The sequence below is a fragment of the Tupaia chinensis genome, unplaced genomic scaffold (genome assembly GCF_000334495.1).
Source record: "Tupaia chinensis unplaced genomic scaffold, TupChi_1.0 Scaffold000175_1, whole genome shotgun sequence".
NCBI lineage: Eukaryota > Metazoa > Chordata > Mammalia > Scandentia > Tupaiidae > Tupaia > Tupaia belangeri.
In genome coordinates this window covers 1703796-1715553 of record NW_006159650.1, presented here as the reverse complement: position 1 = coordinate 1715553, position 11758 = coordinate 1703796, and positions in this window count along the sequence as shown.

Genomic DNA, 11758 nt, shown 5'->3' with positions numbered 1-11758 from the left:
GAGAATGGAGGAGAAGGGATTGCGGCGTGACCATCCCCCCTGGGGGGTGATTTCTCGCTTTCTGTCTCTATGTCTCTCTCTGTCTGTCTGGCGAGCGCACGTGCCCTACAGTGAAAATCTCTCCAAAAAAAAAAAAAAGTGATTGCAACTGGCCCTGGAAAGATGCCAGAGAGCTGGTAGCTTTGCCTTGAGCATCATTTGTGCCAGCCGGCCCATGCAGGAGCTACTCTGGCCTGTCATCATCATTCCTCGAAGCAACCTAACAAGCTTAGCATCCCTCTACCACTTTTGAAAGTTCAGGGTCCTTCAGGGCAGGCCCATGCTGCCCAGCCTCCCATCAGCTTGAGAGAAGCTGCCTGTCACACTGATCCAGAGTCTTCATAGTAGGCTCCCTCTAGGAGAAGTGCAGGATCACTCTCGTGCATTCTAGCCCCTGAGCTTGGGAAGGGGATCAAGGTACCTCCCTGCTGTCCCAGACATCTCCCCTAATAGTCACCTTGCAGACAACTCCTAGTAGTCACTGTGGCTTTGATGTCCTTGCTCTAGAAATATTTTCAAAATTCTGGCTAGCACTTTTCAATGAATTTGGGTTTTTAAAATTTTTTGTTTATTTATTTATTTAACAGATATAATCCATTTTTTAAAATAGTTAATTTAGGTATCTGCAATGGTAACTTCTACCTCAACTCCTGGCTCAATACCAATGGAAATAATCTGTTTAACAATCTCAGGACTGTGCAAATTGACTAACTTGTGGATTATCATCTGGAAATGACCCCAAGTCCTAGAACCTTCACCACAAGGTGTTTTTCTTGAAGTGATTCTCAAAGTGTTGGTAGACATCCCAACTGGTCCTTTCACCTTAAAATTCTTTTCCTTTGCACCTCTAATTAAGTCAGCACACACTTTCTCCAGGGACTTTACATTGCAGCTGGTTAAAGTAATCCCAATTCAGTGAATGGCCACCTCTAACCCAACGGGTGTTTTTCCAGTATCTAAAAGCCATGGCTGTGGCCGGGCCTCCTGACTGACTTGTTACGCAGGGAGAGTGAACAACGGTGAGGCAGGAGCAGGAGCAGGCTAACCAGAGCCTGACAGCACCTGTGTCTGTCTTCCGCAAAAAAAGAAAGCAAGGTTTTTCCTTGGTTTTTGGTTCTTGATTTTTATCACTCTGACTACCAGAGGCATAGGGTCCACAGTGAGCCGCTTCTCCAAGTTACAACATTGTAGAAGTAGAAATCTCTCATTGTAAACTGAATTGTTTTCTCAATAATAGAAATAGTCAGATTCCATACTGATCCCTTCCAATACAGCCTCCCATCTCTGTTTCCTCAGCCACTAGACCAAGGAGAGGCAAAGAATTGAAAGTATTGGTAGGACTGACTCTGAAGCACAGTGACTAGGCACTACGTAGAGGATGCAGAATCCCATATGGCCAACCAGGGTTCAAGTCCTCGCCCCTTTGGCCTGAAAAACACACTGAGTGCCCATATGTGTCCAGGATCCTAATAGGATAAAGAATTGGAAGAAAAAGGATTGTACCATGACCAGGTCCCCTTTAGGGATCCTCTCTCTCTCTCTCCCTATTTCTCTCTCTTGTATATGCACCCTCTAGCATAAATAAATAAATAAATAAATAAATAAATAAATAAATAGATGATAGATAGATATAAACAGATAGATGATATAGATAGATGATAGATATAGATAGAGAGATGATAGATGATAGATATAGAGGTAAATAGATGATAGAGATAGATAGATGATTGATATATAGATAGATAGAGATAGACATAGGAGGGAAGAAAGTATTGCTAGGATGGTTCTCACTCACAGATCAGCTGTTAAAAGTTCTAGACATTTTGAGAGTGAGCAGGTGGTGTGGTGGTTAAGGTGTTGGACTCACATATGATCAATCATGGTTCAAGTCCCAGACCTGGTGGCTTGAGAATCGCACCAGGTGTGTGTGTGTGTGTGTGTGTGTGGGTGGGTGTGTGTGTATGCCCAAAATTCCAGGAGGAGAATGAAATTCTAAACTTTTTACTCTCTTTTCTCCTTCTTTTTCTTCTCCCTCTTCTTCTTTTCTTCTTTTTCTTCTCCTTTCTTATTTTTTCTTTTTTGTTGTTGTTATTGTTTTGTTATGTGCATGTGTGCTCGCTGGAGAGACAGAGAGACAGAAACCAAGAAATCACCTTCCACCCAGGGGGATGGCCTCACCACAGTCCCTTCTCTTCCCTTCTCCTCTTGGGATTTTGGGTACACACATGTGCCATGTGTGAGTTTCAAGGCCCAGGCCAGGATTCAACCATGGTCAAACAGGTGGGAGCCCAGCACCTTAACCACTATGCTACCTGCTGGTCCCCATTTTTTTTCTTTTTAGCACATTACCTAAAACAAAAATAAGATGGCATAATATCATAATATACATTTTATCTATTGTAAGGGCTTGACAGTTTTTCTCTCATGTTGAATTTTTAAACTTTAAGCATAATTCCCTCTGTATACTCTTTCTCATGAACTTATTTTATGATAGTGAGTATATGCATGAGGAAGAGAGAAAAAGAGAGAAGCATCTTCAACAGGGTCTCACCATGTCATAATCTCCTTTCCTCAGGACTCCAGTTTCTCAGCTTTCAGTGTCACTTGGGGGAGAGATTTAACACATGCAACTACCAAATAACCATTCAGAACAGGGTTACTGATTCAGAATTGGTAAGCCCCAAAGGATGCTCTTCTGATAGATGTCTCATAGATCAAAATGAAGCAAGAAGTCAATATGGAGAAGACCACAGGGAGATGGGATTCAAGAAGTCACAGAAAGGTGGGTCACAAATGCTGGTGCTGGGTAGAAATTGTTACCAAGCAATAGACTCAATGCCCAGCACATACAGAAAGAAACCAATACTGTATGGCAACAGCTTTGGGGAGAACAAAGGCTATATTTTGAGTTGACTAGTAAGAAAGCAGGAGAAAAATCTCAACTTTGACTCCTCAGAGATCTATGGATCAGTTGTGTATGCCTGAGTTGAGCTTACATACATATTTAGCAGAGGGAAGGAACTTGTATGAAAATTCATGTTGGAGGGTCAGCATATGGCTGTGATTGAACGTGTATGTAACATCACCACATTGTTCACTTTAGGGTAAAGACTTACCTTAATTTGAATATAAGAAATGTAGCCCTCTCCAGCCACAAAGTTACCAAAAATGTTTAGTGAGGGACCAGCTGGTGACTTGATGGTTAGGGCAGCTGGATCCCACATGGCCAACTGCACAATTCAAGTCCCGAACCCAATGGCTTGAGAGGCATGTGTACATGCTGGGTGTGAGTGTGTGTGTGTGCTTATGAATGCATGCTCAAAATCCCAAGAGAAGAATGGAGGACAGGGGACTGCAACATGGCCATCACCCCTGGGGGCAGGAGGGTTGTGCTTTCTCTCTTTTCCTCTCTCTGGCTCTATCTCCTCTGGTGAGTACTTGTACCCTATGACTAACTAAAAATAAATAAATATGATTTTAAAACAAAACAAAACAAAAAGATTTACTGTGTAGTCTCTGAAAAGCCAGCAGTAAGGGGTTAGAGCTCAGGCTTCTATCAGAAAAGAATGTTGGTGAAAAAAATTTCTATCCAGTGAAGACCACTACAGTAAGCACTGCGCTTTGGGGCTCACATTTTTTGGCATCCGGAGGATGCAACCTGTCTACAAGCTTTACCAACATCCTGGAAAACAACATAGTTAAGCATTTTTAGTAAAGAAAAAAACTAAATCCATTTTTTTTTAACCTTTCCAACTGGCCTTGGAAGGTGGCCTCAGTAGGAGCATTAGAAAAAAGAAAGGAAATAGGGGCCAGGGTACAGGATCTGCACTAGCAGGCAAAGAGAAGAGAGGCTAGGGAGGCTAGGGACAGACTGTGGAGAGTTTAGGAAGGCAGACCACGAAGCTTGTCTCCCTGAACAAACTCCAGCCAGGCTCCTCAGAGCTCTCCTCTCAACCACGCCTCAGCCTTGGCCTCTAGAGACGCGAAAGAAAGCTTAAGTAGTTCTCACAGCTCATGGTCATAGCCCTAGAATGAGTTTGCCCACCCCTCCACCTTATGTGCCTGCCTGAAACTCAAGACTGCCAGCAGAGTTCACTATTCCTGCTGCCAGCATAGTTCACTATTCCTGCGGACATCCAAGGGTGGGTGCCTTTTCTCCCCAGCTGTGGGAGGGCAAGAACCCAACTTCAGTATGTGCCAGTCAGCAAATGCAGATAGATTTTACATGGACTAACTTCCCCTTCCTGCTTTTTGTCATTTTCACTTCCCTGACTCTTCGTTGTCCCTGCTCAGCCCCCTCCTGGCTCCCTCATTTCCCTTTGCCCAGTTACCTCTGTACAAATAAATTTGAGTTCAGTTCATGCTGGACTCTTTTTCTATCACAATAGTTGACACTGATTAAAATCTGTCCTCTCCACTTTAGTGTCCAGCTGTGTTTATATTTGACATGTATATACATATATGTGTGTATATATATATGTACATATATGTGTGTATATGTATATATGTACATATATACATATATATATATATATATACACATTCATGAACTATGAAATTAAAGTGCTAGTTTATTGTAGGACCAAAAAAGAATTTGAAATTCATGCATGTTTTTTTTCATAAAGTACATTTTACATGAACTTTTTGAAGATCCCTGATGTATTTTCCACAAAAAGAAACACTTTGCAGCTCTTCCTACCAAGCGGGACAGATTAGAAGCCGTCTTCCCTGCTCTTTCTCCTGACATTGTTGTCAAAGGTAATTGGTTGTCGTTCTCTGTGTCCCCTGTACCCAGCCTGAACATTTATACTGTGCTCAAGAGCAGCCCTTCTCTAACCTCGGGAAACACCTGCGGGTTTTGTTGCAATGCAGATCCTGACTCAGGAGGCATGAGGAGAGGCCCAGGATTCCGCATCATCAGCCAGTTTCCAGCGCTGCCATCAGAAGAGCGCACTTACACTAACATGCACCTAGGACGTAGGTCTTGAATTGAAAAAGAAATTCTGGAACCCCCCAGGGAGCTTTCTCAGACTCCTCCCACCCTTCTCTCCTGCTCCATGATCCATACTCATCTGTGCAGTACACAAGTCTCTGCTCATGCACTTTCCCCCCCAAAGCGTCTGCTGGGCTCACTGCCTGTAGGCTGACTGACCACAGAGATTAAAGAAATACTCATTAAAGAAAACAGTACAGTGGGCCAGCAGATGGCACAGTAGTTACATCCCTGGACTCCCACACGGCTGTCCGTGATTCAAGTCCCAGACCCGGTGACTTCAAACTCACACAGGCACATGTGCATGAGCAACCAAGATCCTGGGAGGAGAATGGCGGAGAAGGGATTGAGGTATAGCCATCCCCTCTGGAGGGTGATTTCTCACTTTCCCTCTCCCTGTCTCTTCTCTCTCTGTCTCTCTCTGTCTCTCTCTCTCAAGCACAAGTGCCCTAAGGCAAAAGAAGAAAAAAAAAAAAACTCTTAAAAAATAAATGAAGAAAACAGTACAGTAACATCTTCTACCTCTTCTCACCAAACCCAGAAATATAGCATCCAAGGCGATGGTTTCCACTTGTTGGGACCTGAGGAATCCCAAGACTTTCTTCTGCACAGGCTTTAACTTCTTTCCCACTCACTGGCCCTCATTCAATCCCACAGCCTTGGCCTTCTGACACCCCCCCACCCCCCATAGCTAAGGTCCCACCTCTATCAGGTGCAGAAAACTAAGCCAAATTCAGCTGGAAACTTCAGTCCAGCCCAGGTGCTAACTGCATCTCCACTCCTGGGGCAAGTATGAAGCAGAAGCAGACAGGTGGGGAAAAGGCTAAATCCATAACACCTACAAGCTGGGATCCCCAACAGCAAGGCTTGGATTTGTAGAGTGAGCAGGTCCTTGTGCTGCATTTCTCTACCTCAATTTTTAATTTTCTCTGTATAATAATGATATGATGTTGGACTTAAATTAATACAAATTTCTTTTATTGATCTGATACATTGAAGAAAAGATAAATTATTTGTCTTTAAAAAGAATGCATTGTAGGAACCAGCAGTTAGCGTAATGGCTATGTCGCTGGACTCCCACGTAGTCCACCGCGGTTTGTATCCCAGATCCGGTGGCTTAAAACTCACGCCAGGCGCGTGTGCGTGCGTGCCCAAGATCCTGAGAGGAGAATGGAGGAGAAGGGATTGCGGCGTGACCATCCCCCCTGGGGGGGTGATTTCTCACTTTCTGTCTCTATGTCTCTGTCTGTCTGGCGAGCGCAAAAAAAAAAAAAAAAAAAAAAAAAAAAAAAAAAAAAAAAAGAAAAGAAAAAAAAGAATGCATTGTATTATTATCAGCTGCTCAAGAAATAAAGCAGATCCAGCAGATGGCGTCATGGTTACATCGCTGAACTCCCATGTAGTCAACCGTGGTTCAAGTACTGCACCCGGTGGCTTAAATTCACACATGTGTGTACATGTCCCAGATCTCGAGAGGAGAATGGAGGAGAAGGGATTGCAGCATGGCCATTGCCCCTGAGGAGTGATTTCTTGCTTTCTGTCTGTCTGTCTCTATCTTTCTGGCAAGCACATGTGCCCTATCGCAAAAATCTCTCTTTAAAAAAGAAAGAAAAAAGTATGGCTGCCTGTCAAGTGCCAAGGAGTGCAGAGGGAATGAGGACAATGGAAACACCAGGGATAGCCCAGGAGGAAACCAGGTACCCTGCTGCCTTTGCTTGGCCAGCCTATCTTATTGTGAATTACACTTACTTTCTGAAGAGTTCTGGTTGACCAGACAATAGAAAAAAATGTGAAGGCAAGAGTAGCAGGAGATGGAAAGAGAGAGACAAAAGGAAAAAGTGGAAACATGTGGGATATAAGTAATACACTAGAGAAAAGTGTTCAACATTTGTCATTTGGATGTATATTTTAATATATGCTCATTAGTTCTTCTTTCTCTGCTTTCAGAAAATGCCTCTGCTTCCTATTTGCTATGAGCAGACTACAGTGAAAGCCAGAAGTCCTTTGAGCAAGGCCACAGTGACCTTGCAAGTGAGAAGCAGGCTGGTCCAAGTCACCAGGCAGCCTGACCTTGAACTTAGTGTGAGAAACATGCTCACTCATTCAATGGACACAGAGATATAAGGTACAGGGAAGCAAGACTTCAATGGTGGTCTTACAAGATCAGGTGTCTGATGGGTAGGCACACCCAAATTGGTTACAACAAGCAATTTATTCCTTGGTGTGCAAATCCCTCTTCCAGTTCCTCATTAGCTGAGTACGACGGGGTATACAACCTTCCCTGACATCACCTAGGTTTTATCATTCCCTTAAGTGTTAAGGTGCAGGCTCAGGACAAGTCCCTGAAAAAGGCCCACAAAATACCATGGGGAGGGAGAAGAATCGGGAAGTAAAAAGGAGCAAAGGCCTGGTGACCAGCCACCATCTTGAGAAGTTATTTCTCAAGGGCAACTTGTTTTGGGGTTGTGTTTGTTCAGTAACTTTTCAAGAATGTGTACTTTTTGAGTCTGTCACATCTACAATCTGGTTAAGCAACATTAGTTAAGCTATTCTTGAAAACGAATCACTTAAAGCTATTTTTTTAATAATAGTCACAGTCTTCCTTCCACTTTCCACATCCCAGACCACATGATAAGAGTGTCAGCCTAAAGGTTACCTCTAGGGGCCAGCAGGTGGTATGGTGGCTAAAGGCGCTGGACTCCCACTTGGCTGACCATGGTTTGAGTCCCAGACCTGGTGGTTTGCTTTCTCACTTTCTCTCTTGCTCTCTCTTGTTCTGTCCCACTCTGGTCAAATTTAAATAAATAAATTTTAAAAAATAAAAGTTAAATAAAAGAACTTTTTTAAAAAGCCACCTCCAATTATTACAATGCTCTTATAACTTTTGGAAGTTCTTTAGAAGTGCAGATTCCTGATCAGCCTGTGGACTGGTAGTTAAGGCAGCTGGATCCCACATAGCCAACTGTGTGGTTCAAGTCCTGGACCCAGTGGATTAAGAAACATGACAAGTGCATGTGCATGTATGCCCAACATCCCAAAAGGAGGAAGAGCTGGAGAAGAGATTGTGGTACGATCATGCCCCATGGAGGGTGCTTTCTCCTCTCACTTTCTCTCTTCCTTTGTCTCTCCCTGGTAAGTACACACCCACTCAGGCAAATTTTCAAAAATAAATAAATAAAATAAAGTGCAGATTCCCAAACACTGTTTCCAAAGAGTGATCAAGTAGGTCATGCTGGAGCCCTAACCTGCTGAGGCAGGTGGGGCTCAGACGCTCCCAGGGAAGGACAGAATCACTGCTGTTTCCTTCCAAGGCAGCTCAGTTGAACTTTATTCTGGGGAGAAAATCAACGCCATGAATGTTCTCAGATTTATTTATATGTGGTTTTCCATTCTTTATTTGTTTAAAGATTTTTCATTTTCTTAAGTTTGGTTATTTCTTCCATGAGCGAGAGAGACAGATGGAACTCCCAAAAGGGTCTTGATGCCACCATTCACTCCTACCTTCAGCCAGTCCCAGATCATGGGCATATGTGTGCCTGGCATACTCAAGAAGGTCTGTGGCAGGAACCTGGAACCTTCCTGTGTGGTGAGCTGATGCAGCATCACATTTTACTACTATATCACCTTCTGGTCCCTAACTACATTTTTAACAGTTGCATTCTGATAAGTTTGTTTAGCCGGAACATAGCTACAGTGCCTAAAAGTCTTCCTCTGTGCGCTGAGGCAAAAATATGAAATAAAATGAACCTCAGCAGTCTTGAAGAATAATGTAGATGCCTCCGCAGGAATTTCTGTAAGTGCAGCACAGAGCTTTACATTTGCAAAGATGGTAAAATCCCCTCCCTCCCTCCCTCCCTCAAAGGGCTCCTCTGGCCCTGAAGTCCTCACCTTTCCACCCCCACCCCCTGCAAGGCTGCCTGATCCTGCTTCTGGCTCAAGGGCCCTCCTGTTACCTGCAGCCTACTGGACAAGGCAGTCCAGCCCCGCCCAGTTGTTTTTCTCTCACTCTGGGCTTGGAGATGCTGGGGCTGGGCTCTGCAAACCACGTTCCTGCTTGGCCAGCTGTTCCCTGCTGCGTGCTGACAAAAGGGGGCACCTGCAGGGAGCTGCCAGGAAGAGGAGTTCTGCTTCCTGTTCCTGTTGTTCTCACCTCCCCAGCACTTCTTCACCTTGCCAAAGGCTTTGCTTTCCTTCCCTCCAGTTTAGAGTTGTTCTCCTTTGCAGAACCAGAGTCATTACAGATGCTATAAAAAGCCCCAGCACCCCAGCAAGGCCTCCTGCTCAGAGACCTGAGCTTCTCCTCCACAAGACCCCTAACCCAGATTCTAACAGTTTACAATTCCAGCTTCTCTTTATCCCTCAGCCGAAGGCACGTAAATCCTACCTGCAGTTACTCCCTCTATGAAAGAGAATTCTCTTTTTGTCTTTCAGTTGCCTACTTAACTTTATAACTATTTGATAATTCTTTATATTAAATTCCTTCTATTAAAAAAAAAACTGATTTGAAGGCTGGCAGGTGGCATGGTGGTTAAGGATACTGGACTCCCACTGACATGGTTCAAGTCCCAGACCTGGTGACTTGCTTTCTCACTTTCTCTCTCTCTCCCTCCCCTGCTGGTCAAATTAAAATAAGTAAATAAATAAAGTTAAATAATTTAAAAATAAAAACCTGGTTTGATTTCTGTTTCTTGGCTGGACCTTGGCTAACAAAATTAGGAGGAGCAGCTCAGCCAGTAGCATAGTGGTTAAGATGCTGGATTCCACATGTGGTTAAGATGCTGGATTCCATGGGATCAACTGTGCGTTTGGTACCCCAGACCCTGTGGCTTGAAAATAACACTGGCGTCTCCCCATAGGAGAATAGAGAAGAAAGGATTACAGTGTGGTTATTCCCCTTGCAGGTAATCACTTTCCTCTCTTTGTCTCTCTTTGGTGAGCACATACACTCTATAGCAAAAATCTGGGGGGTGGGTCAGGAAGAGAGATTAAGTCACTGTGTAGGGACCAGATAGCTGCACAGCAGATGCTCCACAAAGCTGATTCTCAAGGGAAGGTCCCAGGGTGTCCAGAGACTTCCATGGCTGAAGCTGGAGGTGCATTGTGGCTTCAAAATCTCTGTTAGAGGTTTTCTCTTTCTCCACTTTTGGAAGAAGAAATTAATCAACTTTATAAAAAGAAAAAAATCACACTGATTTTCCAAATGGCTATACCATTAAACAAAAACAATTTCTATGCAATGAAAAGGATTCTATTCCACAAACTTAGAAGTAGAAGAACAGCACTTCCATTATTTTGTTTAAACAATTTAAATAGTGTGCACATTCGATTAGGCTAGATATTTTCAGGGTACTGCCTCCTACCCACACCCTTCACCCAGAGTCTGGTAAAGATCTGGGGGCTTACACAGAACCAGAACATTCATCTCCGAAGACACTCCATACAACCTGGTTGCTTTGAGATATCTGCTGTTCAACCCATTAAATTTGCAGGCTCCAGGTCTTCTGTCCTGTTCAGGGCTCAGGAATCCTTGCTGGTAGCCCCAGGGCCCAGTCCAGGGCCAGGAGCACTGAAAAAAGTATAGCGCCCATCTGTAAGTGCTTCAATTAACAATAATAATGAATCATAAGTTAAATATTAGGAAACCCCACAGAAGTCACAATTTTTTTCCTTAAGATAACTTTAGATTTTCTTTTAAATATCACATTAATTCTGGAAATTGTCTTCTCGCTTCTTAATGTCCCTGTTTTGTTAGTACCCTGTGCACACCAGGAAATGTTTTAGAATGATTTGACACCAGCCTCTCCTCACCAGACCATTCTCTTTTGGTGCCTCACAACACACTTGGGATGTTGCTGTGAGAGTCTCTTCTAAGTTTCCTCTTCCTTCCCAAGCTTCAGAGGAATTCTTTTATCCCCTCCTCTTCTACTAAATTTACAGCAAAATCTCATCAAGGAGTTCAGACTCACTTAAGACTGAAGGAAAGGTGGTCTTCAAACAGCTTCTTGAAGCAAGGAAATGTAGAGTTCAACTACCTGCTTAGAATAGGGAAGGAAAGAAGGAGATGGGGAAAAAAAAAAAACAACAGAGAACAGAACACCAATCTTGATAAATCTCACTTTTAAAAAAATGCCAAAAGTCACATGCACTTACCAGAAAGACACAGAGAGACAGAGAGAAGGAGAGGCAGAAAGCAACCCCCTCAAAGAAGTGTGGTCACACTGCAATCTTTCACCTCCATTTCTCCATCCTGTCAAGAATTTTGGCACACATGCCTATGTGCCCAGGGCATTTTTCAAGCCATCAGGACCAGGACTTGAACTGTGCTGTTGGCCATGTGGGATCCAGTTCCCTTAACCACCAGGTCTCAATAAATCTCAATAAATTAGCCTGCCTCATTAATATCATCGGGAATTACAAGTCATTAAAAGTGTCTGAATAGGGTAAAAGAAAAATGATCAAAAGAGTGCCATTGGAGCCAGCAGTGGCATCATGGTTAAGGCACTGGTCTCTCACATGGCCGACTGTGGTTCATCTAGGACACAGCGGCTTGAAACTCACATCAGGTGCTTGTGCATCCATACCCAAAATCCCAAGAGGAGAATAGAGAAGGGATGGCAGCATGGCCATCCACCTGTGGGGTGATTTCTTGCTTTCTGTCTCTCTGTCTCTGTCCCTCTGGCAAGTGCACACACCCTACAGCAAAAATCTCTCCAAAACAAAGGAAAG